We start from the raw sequence: 18,561 nt of genomic DNA, 5'->3' as shown, positions 1-18,561 counted from the left end.
TTCTTCCCATTTCGACAATTCCCTTTTTCAATTCAACAGCGTAAAACAACAATGTTGATGATCACAAATACCAATGCCGTCATTTAATTTTCAATTAAAGATTAGAAAATGACGTGAATTAATTAGAAAATGACGTGAATTATGTCTTTTAAAAAATGGAATATATTAGGCGCTTTTTAGAATCTTTCTAATGTGTTTGTCTTTTTCATTTTAAGAAAAAAATGCACTTAAAAACGTGACGTTCATTTGTGACGCGGCGACACCCCCTATGCCCCATGTTTTAAACATCAATAAAATAGACTCAAATAAACATTAAATGAAAATTTCAATGTTAATTAGATTTATATTTGTGCATCTTTTGGTATCTAATATTTGATGATATGACGCCAAATATAAAAAAAATATGGACACTGTGACATTACTTTTGGATCAACCCTCGTATGACCAATTACAGCTCTGCTGTTCTAAAAACGATCTTTAGATTTTCACCCTAATGTGGCTATGCCCTACCCCTGGATCATGATTTGAACAATTAAGAATCCTTACTTCGCCGAAACGATTTTTGATCTATATATTACAATGTAAAAATTTGATTACCTATCTTCGCCCGCCCTACCCAAAGGTCATGGTTTGACAATTTCGAATCTCCTATATATAGCTCTGGATCTTCCACCTGAGTTTCAACTTTCCTGGTCCAGTGGTTCTTGGGGAGATTTTTTTACCCTTTTTATTTCAATGTAAAATTAGGATTCCCAATTGTGGCCCCGCATGTAATGTTCAAGGGCAAACATGTTTGAAAAACAGAACCTTTGCATTAATATTTTCTGATGCTGAACTCTAAATGCGTTCAGACTTTTCTTTTTTAATCTTTAACTCCATCGCCTCACTGGTCAAATGTTTATACCTTTCCAATCTACTATTTTAATTTGTATCTTTGTTTATCTCTGTATCATTTTTTATATTTCAATGTAAAAATGTGTTTACTATTCTGGTTCTTTCCTAGAAGAAAATTTTCCTTCCCTATGTAAAAACTTTGAATCCCCCATTATGGCCTCGGGGTTCAAGATTTGAACAAAATAGAATTTACACTACCCGAGGATGCTTCCACATAAATATGACCAATCATGGCTTTGCTGTTCTTGAGAAGAAGATTTTTTAAAGACTTTTTAAAATAATTATTTCTGTGTAAAACTTTGATCGCCCAATGTGGTCCCGTCCTTCCCCCAGAAAGAAAACTTTAATCTACACTAGTATTTGAGGATGCTTCCATATAAATGTGACAAACCATGGCTTTGCTGTTCCCAAGAAAAAGATTTTTCTTATACATTCTAATGATAAGACTTTGCTTGTCTATTATGGTCCGAACCTATCCTTGGAGGGAGTCATGTTTGAACAAACTTGATTCTGCACTTCCCGAGGATGCTTCTACATACATATGACTGTTCTTGAAAAGATTTTCCCCATATATTTCTATCTAAAATTTGATCGAATATTTTGGTTCGACCCTTCCTACAAATTTATTATACGCAGAACAAATATCTATTTAAAAAATTACTACAGTGTTGTCACTTTCAGATGTCCCTTGCATTTACTGCTAGATTTTATAGTTTGGACCAATCAGTTGGTATTATACGTATCACGTGGTTAATTTACTCTAGCCATTTTTCTTTGAAAAAAAAAGCCACGTTTTTTACAGCAGCCAACCCTTCCCACCCACCACCCTTTTTGGTGATTCTTACAATTTTACCATTTACTTGTAACTTGTTTGCTTACAAAGAATGTAAAAATTAATTCATTGTTTAATTTGGTGCACTGGCGTTTTTGTGCACCAGCTTTTCGCTTTTTAAGTGTTTTTTCCATTATACTATTGGTGGCTGGGCTGATTTTTTTGTCATGTGATTAGGAAGAATTATGTTATGTGACTAGTCTGTATGTTTAACAAGTCAATTTTTCATTAACTGGATATTTTTTTTTAAGCCCAGTCAATTAATTGTTATATAGGTTTCTGAATACGTAATGTAGTTTTAATCATTTTTATTCAATTCAATCAATGACATTTTCACGCATGTGTGTTTTAATAATTTACACAAGAGATGAAGCAAAATTGTCATCTCTCATTACAAAAAAAAAATTGTGGGTATAAATTACTTTTAGTTGATTAATTTCGTGATAATGATTTTCAGTAGATTTTCATGGGAATTCCAATAGATTGTTGGAATACCCTGTCTCCAAAAACCACATAGATAATGTCGATCAGAAACTCAAGCATCTTCTTGATGTCAACTTCAGAGTACTTATGTGTGCAATCAGAGTCTGTTTTATCAATATAATTTTGCAAATGACCAATGACGAGGTAAGTTAATTTACGAGTTCCATTCGAATGAATATTCAAATATTCCTTGACATCCCTAGTTAAAATCATGTCCCCCGGGGTAGAGTTAGGGACACAATAAGGAATGGATGATTTACATTGACACATAAAAAATATCGTTTAAAAATCTTCTTCTAAAGAACCACTAAGGCAAGATAATGTTAGACTTTTGTGGAAGCATCCTGGGGTAGTATAGATTTAAAATTGTTTAACTGAAGACCCCTGTATGTAAGGTTGGGCCACAAAAGGGAATCCAAGTGTTACATTGAAATATATAGGAAAAATCTTTAAAAATCTTCTTTTCAAGAACCACTGGACCAGATATTCTGAAACTAATGTGGAAGCATTTTGAGCGTTGTAGTAAATGGTCCTCTTATCTAAAGATGAATTTCAAGAAAGTCTTGTTCAATTTTATTTTTAAAACGAACCGATAAGATACTTATTTCAATATGGTTATCTATTCTGATTGATCTGGTTTTTTTATCTTCCTAAATTTTCCTCCTTTTCTTGTTTGTCTGGTATGGTCTGAAAGAATTACATGTTTTCGTCTCCATTTCTTAAGTCCAACATGGGCAGGGACAATGAAGAGCATAATTTGTTCTTTTCTTTGCATGTTAATGCTTTGTATCACAATTGACTGAACAATTGAGGAAACTAATAATATTTAGGAGCAATGCACAATAGACAGCCGGTGTAAAGACGAATAATGACCCCCATCGAATAATGACCGGGGGTCATTTTTCGACAGCGAAAAATGACCCCCGGTCATTCAACAGCGAAAAATTCGACATAGAAAAATGACCCTTTTGCCCGTAGAAAAAGTGGCACCACCCTACAAATTTGCAGAACCCACGTGAAGAAAAATGACCCCCGTAGAAAAATGACTCCCTGTGGATTAAAGCTGAAATTTTTAGGGGGCAAAAAAAAAAAGATAAAGAAGCATATTGGCCAAAATGCTCCCCTGAGCTTATTTCGAATAAATTGATGATATGTTGATCTTATAACATACAATTATAGCTTCATTTTAAGGTTAATGCGATGATTCAAAATCTAAAGGAGAAAAGATTTATCGAGCCTAAAGGGTTAGGTAAACATTGTTTTTCGATGGTGGAAATCGATCATCGTACTGACAGAAAAAATCAACAGTATCATATTATTAGTTTCACAGCCAGTTAGTGACCTAATACGGATTCATACAAGGTGTGAAATGGAAATCCGTATTGGGTGAGGCGTAACAGAGTCACAGTAAGGATTTCCATTTCACACCCTGTATGAATCCGTACTTGGTCACTAACTTACTGTATTACGAATTTATCCCGATGAAGACCTTTATCGATATAAAAAAATATCTGTGCATATTATGAAAATATTAAGTTTTAATCCAATATATAAAAATTAATTTAATCAACATAAAATATCGTTAGGGTAACAAGAAATTTAACTAAACTACCTACGTAAACTGTTTCTTAGCCGCCATTTTTATTTACAATAACAACGCTTCGAACGGAATCGCGTGCCCGATTTTCATATTACGCCTCGACGGAGACGTAATACGGAAAATTTCAGGGCGTCATGTGATTAGCTTTTATCCAATCAGTAATCGACAAATTTGTCTGAAGCGGGATAAATTATTATATTATACTTTCATGTAAATTACTTGAATCTGATTCGTCGAGAAGCATTTGTTAAAAAACACTATTACCCGCTGAATAATGAAGCCTCCTGCATAGCAACAGTCAACATTGCTTGACGACAGGTGATATTCCAAAAAATAGCGACTGTGCAGAATTTATGCGCGCACGTTTCACTGATATATGTATTTGTAGAAAACATTCAGTATAATATAATAAATATTGCATGTAGTTGAGTGTAACATTGAAAATTTTCACCCCTCGAAAACCATTGTCAACCTCGGCTGCGCCTCGGTTGACAATGGTTTTCTTGGGGTGAAAATTTTCAATGTTACACTAAACTACATGCAATATTTATATAATATCCTCCACTTGAAAAGCGGGAGGGTATATAGAGACCGGGATGTCCGTCCGTTGTAAAGACGAATAATGACCCCCATCGAATAATGACCGGGGGTCATATTTCGACAGCGAAAAATAACCCCCAGTCAATATTCTACGTCGAAAAATGACCCTTTTGCCCGTAGAAAAAGTGTCCTTACCCTAAAAATTTGCAGAACCTACGTGAAGAAAAATGACCCCCGTAGAAAAATGACTCTCTTTGGATAAAAGCTAAATTTTTTAGGGGACAAAACAAATTAGATAAAGAAGCATATTGGCCAAAATGCTCACTTGAGCTAATTTGGAATAACTTGATGATATGTTGATCTCATAACATTATACAATGAAAGTTATATTTTATTTTAAGAATCTAAAGGAGTAAAGATTTATTGAGCCTAAAGGGTTAGGAAAACATTGTTTTTCGATGGTGGAAATCATCGTACTGACAGAAAAAAAATCAGCAGAATTATTATATCCTCTGCTTGAAAACCGGGAGGGTATATACATGTAGAGGTCGGGATGTTCGTCCGTCCGTCTGTTACGCTTTGGGGTGTCGATCTCTTATACGCAACTCCTCTCATATATAAAAAGATGTTTTTGTGAAACAGCTATGCCCTGTATGGCAACATAGGGAGGATAAAACTTTTCTTAAATGCAATTTAAATCTATTGGTACCAAAAGAAGGGCCTTCTCACAAAAAATACAATTGCAAAATAGGAAAGCCCTAGCACTACTTGTTCAAAAGTAATGGCTTAGGATAAGTTTTTGAAAGGTAGGTCAAACTCAAAGGGTCAGAGTTGATGGTTTCTTATGAAATATTTGATGTAACAAGGATTCCATATGTGAAGTATGAAAACCCTGATCCTTACCGTTCAAAAGTTATGGCCAAGGTTAAAGTTTTTTTTCATAAGTACGGAAATCTCCAAGGTCAAGTCAAAAGGTCAAAGTTTTTAGTATCCAATGAAAGGTCATGCAAAAAAAAAATACATATGTGAAGTATGAGAGTACTAGTATTTACCGTTTAAAAGTTATGGTCAAAGTAAAATTTTGGCATTTTTGTGTAAAATGGGACAAACTCCAAGGTAAAGGTCAAAAGGTCAAATTGGTGGTACCCAAGGTAACGTCTTGTCACAAGGAATACACATGTTTAATATGAAAGTCTCCAATAATTGAAAAGTTGCGGTGAAGGTTAAAGTTTCTGAGGACAAACTGACCGCCATATAGACAGACAGACATACAGACGGACACGATAAAACTACATACCCTTGAATCTTCGATTACAGGGACATAAAAAGAAATGGTCTTCAATTAACTTTTCATATTATGATACAGTATAAAGAAGATGTTACAAGAAAGAAAATGTTTGTTCTGATTTTCATATTTTAAAATCTCTGAAAAATATACTCAGAACTTTGTAAAAGGATGGAGTAAAACAAGAATTGAGAAAAGTAACAAATACTGTGTGCTAAATGAAAAGGTTATGTCTACATGTAAAGTTTTTGCATTAGAATGTGTATTTTACACTAGTCCATAGCTTTACATTGCATATTTTTAGGTGTTATACCCACCCCACCCCCTTACTTATTTAGATGGAAGTCGATTATCAACAAAAGCAACAAAAAAATAACATACCTTTATTATTCTATAAGGAGGGACTAAAAAAAAGCTTAAAATTATCTATTATTCTACTAATTTTCAACTGTTACTTTGCCACAATACTTTCAAGTATACCCCCACCAACATTTAAAGTATGCTTTAATTATGGCGAAGTAAATCATGATATGATAGAACTTGTGTGAAGGCTTAACTTCATTTCAATATCTTATCTAGAGCCTCTTTCAGTATTATTGATAGGTATAGAGTTTTATTTATATTTTTGCTTTTCATTTATTTTTTTTTTTTTTTTTTTTGTTTTGATTTAACGTAATTTTTTTTTTTTTTTGGGGGGGGGGGTAAATATTTCCTCCTCTTTCATTGTCAAAAAGGGTTTGCCAAGCTTATACAAGCTAAAAGTTGAAATCAAAGAAAAATTAATTTTGTCTATCAAAAAGTATTGGAACCTGATTGTTGCATGGTTTGATTCTAAAAACAAGTGAAATATCATTCTTTAAGCAAACACTATAAGGTGGAATATTAAAAAGAAATTTTATTTACTTGACAATTAAAGAATCTCTTTTCACTTTAAAGGGGGTCATTTTTCAATGGGGGTCAATTTTTTATAGGACCCCTAGGACACTTTCTCTACAAAAAATGACTTTTTTTCTACGGGTAGGGGTCATTTTTTGTTGAAAAATTACCCCCGGTCATTATTCGATGGGGGTCATTATTCGTCTTTACACCGGACATATGAAAAAAGACACATATAGCGATGTCATAATTTAATCTGAATAATTCAGGTGAACTTGAGAAAAGAAATACCTGGTGCTGTAGCACATTGATGTGACTGAGAAGTCCACGTCCACGAGACAAGAGAGGAGTGAGGGGGCATAATGCACTTATAGTTCAGAACTGTACCGACTCTAGTTGAATTCACAAACACGGTGGTGTTCTGATTGTCTGGATGTTCACCAGGGCAATCTATTTGAACAAAACTTGATTTGATTAACTAATATTATTTACAATAATTCTTGTAAGCACATGCACAATTAATATTGCATGAAAACTAACCAAAAAAATCTATGCATTTTAATAAAATCGGTGTTCTTTTTTATATTAAAGTTTTGTCAATCGGTTATAATTATCAACCAATACAGATTATACCTTTCGTAAATCGATTTTTATCATAATGAAGGATATGGAAATAACGAACAGTATTCAATCTCAACGTCCATTAAACAATATACAAAATAAGAGCAGAGCAAACACGGACCTCCGAAACATCAAAGGTGGGATCAGGTGCCATGGAGGAGTGAGCATCCCCTGCCGACCGGTCACACCCGCCGTGTGCTCGTTGTCATAATCAGGAAATAACGGAAAAAATCCGTCGTCAATTCAGTGTATAAATAATGGACTAACAATTGGTATGAAAAACGTCAGTCAGCATTTCATTCAATGATAAATTGTATTTGCTGACAAGGTCATTGTATCGACCATAGAATTTACGAAATGATGACTTTAAACGAGACTGTTGATATTCAATATATACAATATATCTTTATAACATGAATCAGAAAATTTCGAAAAATATACAGAGTCACTGTAGATATCTTCTATATTAAAAACATTTTAGTTAAAATCACTGTTCAAATAAAATAATTTCACTTGCCTGTGTACGTTTTTTGAATTATGTACACCGGAATATATAATGATTGTGCTTTCATACGAGGGCTGTTCAATAAATAATGCCCTGAGCTCTATATAAACAATGTTATAATCATTAATATGTAATTAATCTCTCATGATTTAATCTTTAATGAATTGATTACAGTCTTTCTGACCAATTTTTATTACAAAGTTTCCAGACACTGCTTTAAAAATGGATGTTATAGAGTCAGTAAACAAGTGTAAAAATAAGCGCTTCGTGAAAGCTGTTGTAAAACCCGTAAGAATCCAAAAGAAATATTCAGTGAAATATGTGAAATTTACAGCAACCAGTGTCTGTTTTATAGACACAGAAGCATATGGACTTCAATGAACAAAAATGATACATGTATAATGGACTTCAAAAATGGGTACCTTTCTTGGCGACAAAGACATACAACAACCATGCAATGTACTGATGGCAAAAATTCGAAAACTATCATTGATGATGTTTGATTGACTTTAAAACTCGTAGCGAAATAGTTACTAGGCATTTTTGGGGGAAGTTTACACTGTTTTCAAGAAACATTTTACATATAAAAGGCTTAGTACTCAATGGTCATCCTATGCTTTTAAAAATTAATGAAAACGACAGTGTGAAAGGATTTCTGAAAATATATATATTTTAAAGATCAAAGATTAAAGTAATCCATGTTTGAATTTCATTTCTTAAATATTAGTAATCTTGGGCGGAATTCATAAAGATACTAAAGATTAGTGCTTAGATACACACTTAAGTATAAATAAATTCTTTGCTAAGAAAAAAACCTTTAGTCATATTCATAAACATTCTAAGTGTAATTTTTAGCAAAGTTTAATTCTGTGAAAATTATAGCATTTAAGTGAAGTCACCATAGCAACACATGGAAATTCCCGAACAAAAGTGCACTCTTTTGTGATGGAGGTATTTAGTTCTATGTGTATTACATCATTACTGAAATGTAAAAGCTTGTCATCAATATTGCAAATTTACATCTTAACAGTTTATCAATATATCAAAGTCAAAAAGAGTTTTTATTTAGATGTTATATCATGAATTCATAATTCAAAAATTGAAATATCTTCTGTTCACTATTGTTTTTACACAGATAAAGAAAACTTAAGAATTTCTTATCTACTTAAAACACCTCCTGGGGATACTTAACTTTAAGTCAATACTTAAGCACTAAGTATGTTTATGAATAACACTTAAATTTAAGTAAAACTTCAGGAAATTAAGTAAAATTACTGAATTTTTAAACTTAAAAATATACTTAGAAGTTTTATGAATTCCGCCCCTTGTATTCAAAATCTTATTCGAGGAGGCAGTTCAATTTCTAGAGAAGTCTAGAAAGCAAATATTTTGCAAAAAAAAAATCGAAAGGTTTATCAGAGGATGGAGCCAGTCCACTCGACACAAAGAGTAAGGTAGTTTTGGGAATAAACAGAAAGTTAATGTTTTGTCACACTTACAATATTCGCCCGATCTTTCACCCTTTGATTTGTTTCATTTTCCAAATTTAAATAAAAAACACTTTTTAGAAAGAAGAAACAAATTTCATGAAATCACATGATCTGCCATATTCCAGTACGCGAAGGGATTTACTAAAATGTCTACTTCAAACCATCAAAAATCGGATAAAAATGTTACGGACATGTGCTTTTTTCTTTCTGAGCACCAAGAACATTACCTATTGAACAGCCCTATGACGTGTCACTTGAGAGTTGAATCTCTTGCTTTTCGTTTGAAGACATTTCCAACAATTAGAACTACACAAATGTAAATTCTCTCTGATAATTCTTGTCATCAAAACGCAAAATCGGATAAAATCGATGAACAATAGATATATTGAACAAAAGTATGCGCTCTCTATACATGATTTTCATATTAAAACCATGAGTTGTAGTGGGGTACGAGAGTCATACCCCTTGACGTGATGATAGCTTCTTAAATATAAATTGGTCAATGTATATTTTAAAGATATAGACCATGACTTCTAATTGCGTTGCACATTTGTAATTTTTTTAGCTTTCTTTTAAATTTAGTTATTACTTAAGCTATATAAATTTAAAGTTCGACTGCACGTAAGCAAATCATAATTCACAAAGTAAAACATATATTACTGTATTAAAAGTTTCGTGTAACATATCTGTAGTTGCGTTTGAAAATTATTGACTTTAAGTAGTACATGAATGTTACTACTGAAGTGCATGTATAATTATTTATGTTCCTCTGTTATTATGCAAGACCGAAGCCAAGCCAAATGAGCATGTTTTTTGATGAATATCATATCATTCTCAAATAAGCTTACCAGTTATCATACAAGCTGGACCTGAAGCTGTAATCACACACTTGCTACCCAATGAACAAGATTCGTTACATTCTTTAAAGTATCTCTGTAAAATGAATGTGTAAATTGAATAATATTTAACGTCCTGGTATTCCGTTATCATGTAAGAAAAACGGTAAAAATTTCAACGAGCGTTCATATGTTGCTTACGTTTTTCTCCACAACAAACCTTGATCTCTTTAGCTTTTTTTTAATTCATGCATTATAAAATTTCAGCAATTTTGCTCCAGAAAATTCATTGCTAAGCATCCATATTGAAATACTAGTAGATACCCGTTAAGATGTGAATTATTGTTATATATATATATATATATATATATATATATATATATATATATATATATATATATATATATATATATATATATATATATATATATATATATATAGAAAGCACAGAGAAATTCACTTTACAAGGATACTCACTTCCGCCCCAGCCCGGGGTTGAATTCTCGACCTACGGAATCTGTCTCCTAGCAGTGCAGGACAGCGCGTTAGACCGCTCGGCTATCTAGGCAAGTTAAAAAACTTGCTTTTGATGCCGATGGAATTCCCACAATGCTGCCCTACACTACACGGTCATTGAGAATGGAAGTGAGATACAGTTATTTGGACATTAGTTTTTGGAGAATCGTTACCAATACATGTTGTGATGAAATTAATTTTTATTTTATAAAGCACAAATTACAACAACTCTTAAACTAATATAACTGCCCTTAGTGAAGTAATATTAATATAGAAAGCACAGAGAAATTCACTTTGACAAGGATACTCAGTTCCGCCCCAGCCCGGGGTTGAACTCTCGACCTACGGAATCTGTCTCCTAGCAGTGCAGGACAGCGCGTTAGACCGCTCAGCTATCTAGGCAAGTTAAAAAACTTACTTTCGATGCCGATGGAATTCCCACAACGCTGCCCTACACTACACGGTCATTGAGAATGGAAGTGAGATACAGTTATTTGGACATTAGTGTATATATATATATATGGTGTATGTAAGTTATGTATATATATATGGTGTATGTAAGTTATGCATAAATGGCCCTGTACTTATATCAAATAATTAACTATCACCCTCTTTCCCATTTTATATGTCAAAATAAAGTAGACACTTGGTGCTTTCATGTTGTATAATGAAATTCCGTTTTGAGAATCCAAATATTTGAAAACAGGCTTTAAGAAATAGCAATGTTCTTGAAATTTGCAGAAAATATGCGTATTTGACTACCTTCAGCAAAGAATTTAAATATGAGCACAGCCCACGATCCAAAAAATAAAACATGTTTTTTGATCTTCAGAAACAGAGCTTTCATTGTGTATTTGCATCTTTTGGATCAGAGGTTGTGCTCTATATGAAATATTGAAAAAAATTCTTCAATTTTAGGCCATTTTCAAAGGAATTTACACAATATGAGGAAAATGACGCATTTGATGACGTCATAATCAATTGACTAGATGAAAAATTACGTCACAATTAATAGACACATGGTCACTAACACTCTAAGAATAAATACTACACTTGCAAGCTAAACTGTGCGGTTTTGATTTTTCGTAAATTCTCAGGGCCAAATTAGGCCCAACATGGCTCTTGCTCTTTCCATCCGTGACCTTGTATTACTTGATAGATCCGACATTTAGGATATACAGTGTTGTTGGTTTTTTCGTGCTTTATATATATATAAAATTGATTGGCCCCATGAGAAAAGGTCCTTATGGCAATTTTTACACATTTTGAATTTTTCACGGATTCTAAAAGCAAGGTTAGAAGTTACCGAATATGAATTTTTGTGGTCCTACGTCAACTCTAAGTATGTTTTTTCTTCATTTATATAGTTGATACTTTAACCGGTAAATAATGACGTATGTTACTTTTGCGCCAACGTCAAACGTCAAGTTTTCAGAGTGAACACGATTTCGACTTTTCATGGTAACGTTACTATGATAATAATGTATACGGAGTATTTCTAGAATTTTTTTTTTACTTGATAAATTTTCTATTTTGATAATTGTCTAATAAAAATAATAATTTAGTAGTAATAGACCCACATATCTATCATACATTAATGAAAGTAACTGTTTGTTGGGAGAAGCAAACAGCTTTTGTTCAATATCGATTTACTTTCACAATACTAAAATATTTATTTCATGTAAAGAAATCTTACAGAATTCATTTGAAAATCATGAACCTCGACAGGTCAAGGTGTAAACTTTCTTGCATGAATAATATATAACGATAAAGCTTTTCATATGGGGTAGTTAAAAAAATATAATTAAATATTTAAAAAAAAAAAGTCCTCAGGATCAACAATGAACAAGATGCTACTGGATTGTAAAAAAAAATTGTTTATTCGTATTTTTTTTCTAAAATTAAAGACAGAAAAATTGTGAAATGTAATTTATAACTGTATACACTGTACAACAATCTCAGGCTTTTTTTATTTTGTTAAACTAAATAGTTTTAGAAGAACACATATACCAAGTCCATATAATTATACAAATACTGAATATTTTATTATTAATTAAAACAACTTTTGCCATTTACTAGTAATAAATTTCATTTATTAAAACCATTTTATCTAAATTTCAAATGAAATCAATTTGTAATTTTTTATTATAATATCAAATTGAATACTAGCTGCAGATCTGTAGCTCTCCGAAAAAATATATATTGATAGACCGGGCGGAGAGCTACAGTGCCACCCATTGAAAAAACTGTATATTTATTGCGCACAAAAAAGTGCGCTCGGTTCTTGATGAATTCTTCCAAATTCTTAACTCAATTGCATAAAATGGAAGATTTCAAAAAATTCACCTCTCCTCTATCAAGTACTCTCGTAGTTGAGATCTGAACGAAGCATGTTGGACCGAATTATCTTTGGAAAAATGGCAGTATAAATAAGCGAAATGTTCGATGATTGCAATATCAGGACCAGGAAGACCACTAACAACAATTATGAGGAATGTTTTGTTGTGGTTAGAGAAAAAGAATATGTTAAGAACACACGGTTATTAATATTTTTATATTATTGTTTTAAAAACACGGAGAGATAAATCGAGAACCGAGCGCACTTTTTTGTGCGCAATAAATATACAGTTTTTTTTAATGGGTGGCTCTGTAGCTCTCCAGTCTATCAATATTTTTTTCGGAGAGCTACAGATCTGCAGCTAATATAATACTAGTATACCATTAAATTAAGGAATAACTGTCTTTTTTTTGTTTCATGACGTGATCAATCGAATGGCTTGAGTGATATTTGCTACAAGCCCCGCTTCTGTCACTATTGTCCCACTCCGTGCGTATTTTTTTAACCGTGTCTATCAATGAACCAGTAGATTTATGTATGTAGAAATAAATTTATTTTTACTTTTTGTAATTTCATCTCGGACAAAGACATTGAAAATGTAAATATTAAATCATAAACTAGAGATACTGTGAGCACTGCACATATCAAACGATCCCCGCCTCCCATATCTTTATAATGGCAAAATCCGTGGGTTTTTTTCTTGGAGACACGAAATTAGCTTCAAGTGTCAAAACACAAAGTAAAATAGGAGGTGCATAATGACATTATTTATAATAAAGAATCATGCAGTGAAAGTACCATTAATGCATTTTTTGCTGATGAGAGATGGGTACCCTTCAAATTTTAGAAAAATGACGGTGTCCATGTTTGTTATTGGAAATCCGAAATAAACATCCGTTTAAAAAGTAAAATTATGTAACAAAGAATCTGTGAAGTTTCAATAAAATTCAAACCTTGGTATAAGAGGAGTTGCGGATAAAAGATGGGTACGCCAAAGCGTAAAAGACAGAAGGACATCCTGACCCCTATATACCCCCCAACTTTTCAAACGGGTATAATAATTATAAATTCCTAATTGTTCTGGATCATATAGATTGATTCAAAGAAATTTTACGGGAGGTGTCAAAAATTAAATAGGAAATTTGATATTCATATACAACCCATGCGATGATCAAGAGGGAGTCGGGGGGGGGGGGGGGGGTCTGCGCATGAATTGTGCAGTTTAAAATTTTTTTTAAACGAAATCCCCCCCCCCTTTAGAATGGGCGAACCTCTCCTCGAAAGTAAGGATCTACGTAAAATTGGTATAAAAAAGTCACTGGCCGGTATGATGTAAAAAAAGCCAACGACTAACCCCAATCTCCTCCAACACACCCTCCCTAATTCACACGAAATAGGATTTTTTGTTTGGTAATAGAGTTTATTTATTTTTTCTTTTTATTCCCATAGGCGTCGGAACCGGGGGGGGGGGGCGGGGGCTTACCCCCCCCCCACTTGTTTTCTAAAAATATACTTAGTATAGACATTGAACCTTGTTTCGTAGGCTTAGCCCCCCCCCCACTTTCCACAGAGATCTCGCAGTATTGGTTAGAAATGGGGAAAGTTTTGGTGTTTGGAAAAAAAATTTGGTACTGAAGTCCCCCCCCCCAAACACACACACACCACCACCACCACGAAATAGGATTTGGACATTTCCTTTTTTTTTTTTTTTTTGCTTGTCAGGTTTTTGTGAAGGTAAAAATTTTTTTTATTACACTTAGCCCCCCACTTTCAATTTGCTTTCGACGCCATTGATTCCTTTCTTGTTATGTGATGATCCGGTGTGTGTAGAATTTTAATCTTCTCGCAGTTTCTTTAAACTTGTCATTGTTATTGTTCTCTAATGTAATGTTTATCACAGGATTTTTTTTTACCTATAAATTCCCAAAATAAATTCATCTCACTTCCTTTTTTCCACGGCAAGTTGGACAATAAACCAATAACTGATACATGTATTTAGTTTCAAAAATCAAATGAGTTGTAGATTAATTGGCAATACAATTGTAATGAAAATATGATGTACATATATATTGCTTATATGCTATGAATGAAACGGAATAGATGTTTTGACATATATACATGTAAGTGATCCACTTAAATCTGCAGATGAAGCTTAAAAAAAATTTTAAAAAGTTTTAAAGGTTCCTTTAAATGAATAATATACACTGTATTTAAACCAATAGAGATTTCTTTTCATTTTACGATACCGGTATTCTGTTGCTTTGAAAATTCGATTTTTCATTGAAGTTTCATTTCTGCATGAATGTAAAGATTTTGTTAATTAAAAGTTTTATTCAAAGTTGCATATATATTTTTTGTTCTATATATTTTTAAAGGATCTAGTTTCCATAGTGATAAACACACTTTTAAATTTTTTTTCCAATACACGGTAAAACGTTTGAACTGCTAATAAAGAACATGTTTAAAATATTTGTTATACTACGGGAGCAAATTTTTATGAAGATTGTCAGTTGAAATGGAAAAAAAAACAAATGAATGACCCTCTCTGGTACCCCTTTATTAATTCGATCGATTGTCAGAGTTACCGCTCCTGTTTTTATTTACAAAACTTCGACTCGGTTATTTGTCCATTATTTTGTCAGATTCGGGAAACTTATAAGAATTCTTTTCTTCCCTGTTGGAGGAAATGTGTTTAGGTTTCAAATTCTTTTAGCACTAAAGCATTTTACAGCAAAAATATGGAAGATCATGCTCCGGTGATTCAATGTTTACCTGATTGATGTAAATGCTGAGAATGCTGGAGCGGATCTCAGGACCATGTGCATACAGGGAAACAATTTCCTCTCCAATATTTTGATAAAATATCCGTGCCTTACACATTACTTCAATTTTGTCTATGCCAGTAAATCAAAATTTGCATTTGTTCATCAGTATTCAATTATTTAGAAAATAAATTTGTGTATAAGCGCTGTGTATACGGTCATGCATAAGGAAATGAATGTAAATAAGAGACATATATATATATAGCGATATCGCTAGAAGTAGCGAAGAAACGGGTCTCAAATTGTGAATAGGCCTACATTTAATTTAATACCAGTGGACTAGAGGATCCAACATAAAAAATCAGAATTAAATGTTTAAAAATTGACTGAATTATCATTATATACAATGGTCAATAACCACAAAAAAGATAGACGTCAAAACGTAAAACACGTGTATAAAAAAAAATCTGCGACGACGCTCACCGTCTGCAACGTCATATCTTTATGACGTTATTTCTCTGTTCTAGAAAAATTGCCATAAGGACCTTTTGTCATGGTGGCAATCATATATATATATATATATATATATATATATATATATATATATATATATATATATATATATATATATATATATATATATATATATATATATATATATGAATTGTTTATTTTTTTCATTTGAGCTCTTTAATTCTTTATTTGGATATTTAAATTTCTTCTTCTTTGACCAATTGCATCATTTTTGTGACAACAAAATTAAAATGAACAAAATATTGTGAAGTAAAATAAATTTAATCTATTTTAAATTTTAAAAATTAACAAAAAAATTAAATGTATATTTTATAAACTGAAGGTTGTGTTTTACCTGTGGTTTCTTCATTTTTTCAGCATATGTATATTCTGAGTCATGAAGGAGGTCCCCTGGATGTGACTCTACATCAGAGGATGACAATTCACATGTTAATGTTTTCTGTCGAAAATTTAGGGATTTACAAATTGTTCTGACCGAACACTCCCTCAAACACATCTTAAAACCAAGTGGTGAAAGTTCGTCCATAATATGTCCTTTGAGGCGCTTTTTTGGAGTTGTGAGGAGTCCATCTTCCATAGAAATACTGGCAATGTATATACATATTATATATACGTGTATGATGTTTCTTCCATTCATGTTAATAAATTTTCGCAAGACTTAACCTAATCATCTCGAACTCCCCTCTCAATTTCACCGAGAAGGAAAATTTGCTTGACTAATTTATTTATGCTTATATTGATTTTTTAATTTGTTCAATAACGAGGAATTTCTGGTGTATGTACCCAAACTTTGTTCTCTTATTTAGCAGTTCTTTATAACGTAATTATTATTATATAATTCAACAGTTTTGTTATATAGTAAAACACATTTTAATCAGTTACAATCTAAACACTACGTCACGAAATCTCAATAAAGAAGTCTCTGATTATTATTTTATAGAAACACATTGTTTAACTTTCCGCATGATTTTAACCTAGCTAACCTGATCTAAAAGCTCTCACTGTATTTATAATTTAAGTAACCTCGTTAAGAAATTAGACGACTAACGAAAATTCAACTCAAAATTTAAATCATCTATTCTGGCCATAGAGAAAAAGAGGAATGGACTCTGCTTAACGTCAATGTATATTCAAATGAGTATAAACGTGACCTTTGAAAATAGAGATTGTATTAACTTTTTAAAGACCTTTACAACTCCTGTCGTATAATGCGTTTGGCATGAAATACGATTTGCTTGGTTTTACTTGATATTTTTTTGCAATGTTAATTTTTTTGTTTTTTAGATTCTTAATCACTATACATTATATGAGTTTTATAATTATATACTCTTGTCTACATTGAAACATTTATTATAATTTATCAGAATATACGATGGTTGTTCGAATAGTTAGAAGGCAGATGCGATAACAGTAATACTATGAAGTTTATGCTTACATATACTGTAAACCAAGTATTATACGCGTGCGATAAATATCCGCGAGTTCCGCGAGTAACCTCTGCTCGCGGATATTTATCGTCGCGAACCAGTTGTTCATTATATTTCCATATCATGATTTATTTAAAGTTATTTGCCCCTTTTTCATACCGATCCCGACGATTCAACAAGTAATCACGGAAGAACTTTACTTTTAATGTACAAGAAGCAGTTACATTCAATAAAAATAAAAACGAATGGCAAATTTAAAACTATTTGTCTAAAAATGATTAGAATGTCAATAATCATTTCAGCTTGTGTTATTATTGTTCATTTATTGTTACAGACGAGTCAGAGATAGCCAGGTTAATTACGACTAATTATGGCCCAGTCCTGCTCTGTCCAAACCATTTATAATAATTGCCCCTTGGCTATGTAGATCTTAGAAAGCGTCGATTACCCAATTAGTATGAGGCACTTTTACAATTGAGAGTTTTTAATCAATTTCAATCTCCTAGATTTTTCCCCGATTTTCGTTTGAACGTTGTGAAAATGCGTATGAAGTATACACATGGTAAACATTTTACCCACTTCAGGGGCGGATATAAGATTTTAAATGGACGCAATGCACAGAATGTCTTGAATAATGCGTAAGCAGACCTCACGCTATCATTTTACTTAGTTTATGGGCGGATATAAAATTTTAATTTGATTCAAAAATACTCGAGGAAATAAAAAAAATATACCATGGTTCGCGGAAATAAATCGTCGCGGATTAGTTCTCTAGCAGTCAGTCGCGAATAAAAAATGACGCGTATAATAATTGGTTTACAGTATTTTAAGAACTATCAAACAACAAAAGTTACAAACATGTTAGAAATTTTAGCTTGATACTTTAAATATTTTCCAAATTATTTTAAAATAAAGACATTATTTGTTCACCCGGCACAGTCGCAATTTAGTTGCATGACGTCATTGCTTCTCAATGTCCATATTCTCTACCTCATACACATACCTTGATGGGATTTCTTGGA

Source organism: Saccostrea cucullata, unplaced genomic scaffold (genome assembly GCF_032062105.1).
Source record: "Saccostrea cucullata isolate Sc308-1 unplaced genomic scaffold, CSIRO_AGI_Scuc_v1 ctg2699, whole genome shotgun sequence".
Lineage (NCBI taxonomy): Eukaryota > Metazoa > Mollusca > Bivalvia > Ostreida > Ostreidae > Saccostrea > Saccostrea cuccullata.
The sequence above is the reverse complement of the archived record's forward strand: the minus strand, read 5'-3'. Positions refer to the sequence as shown.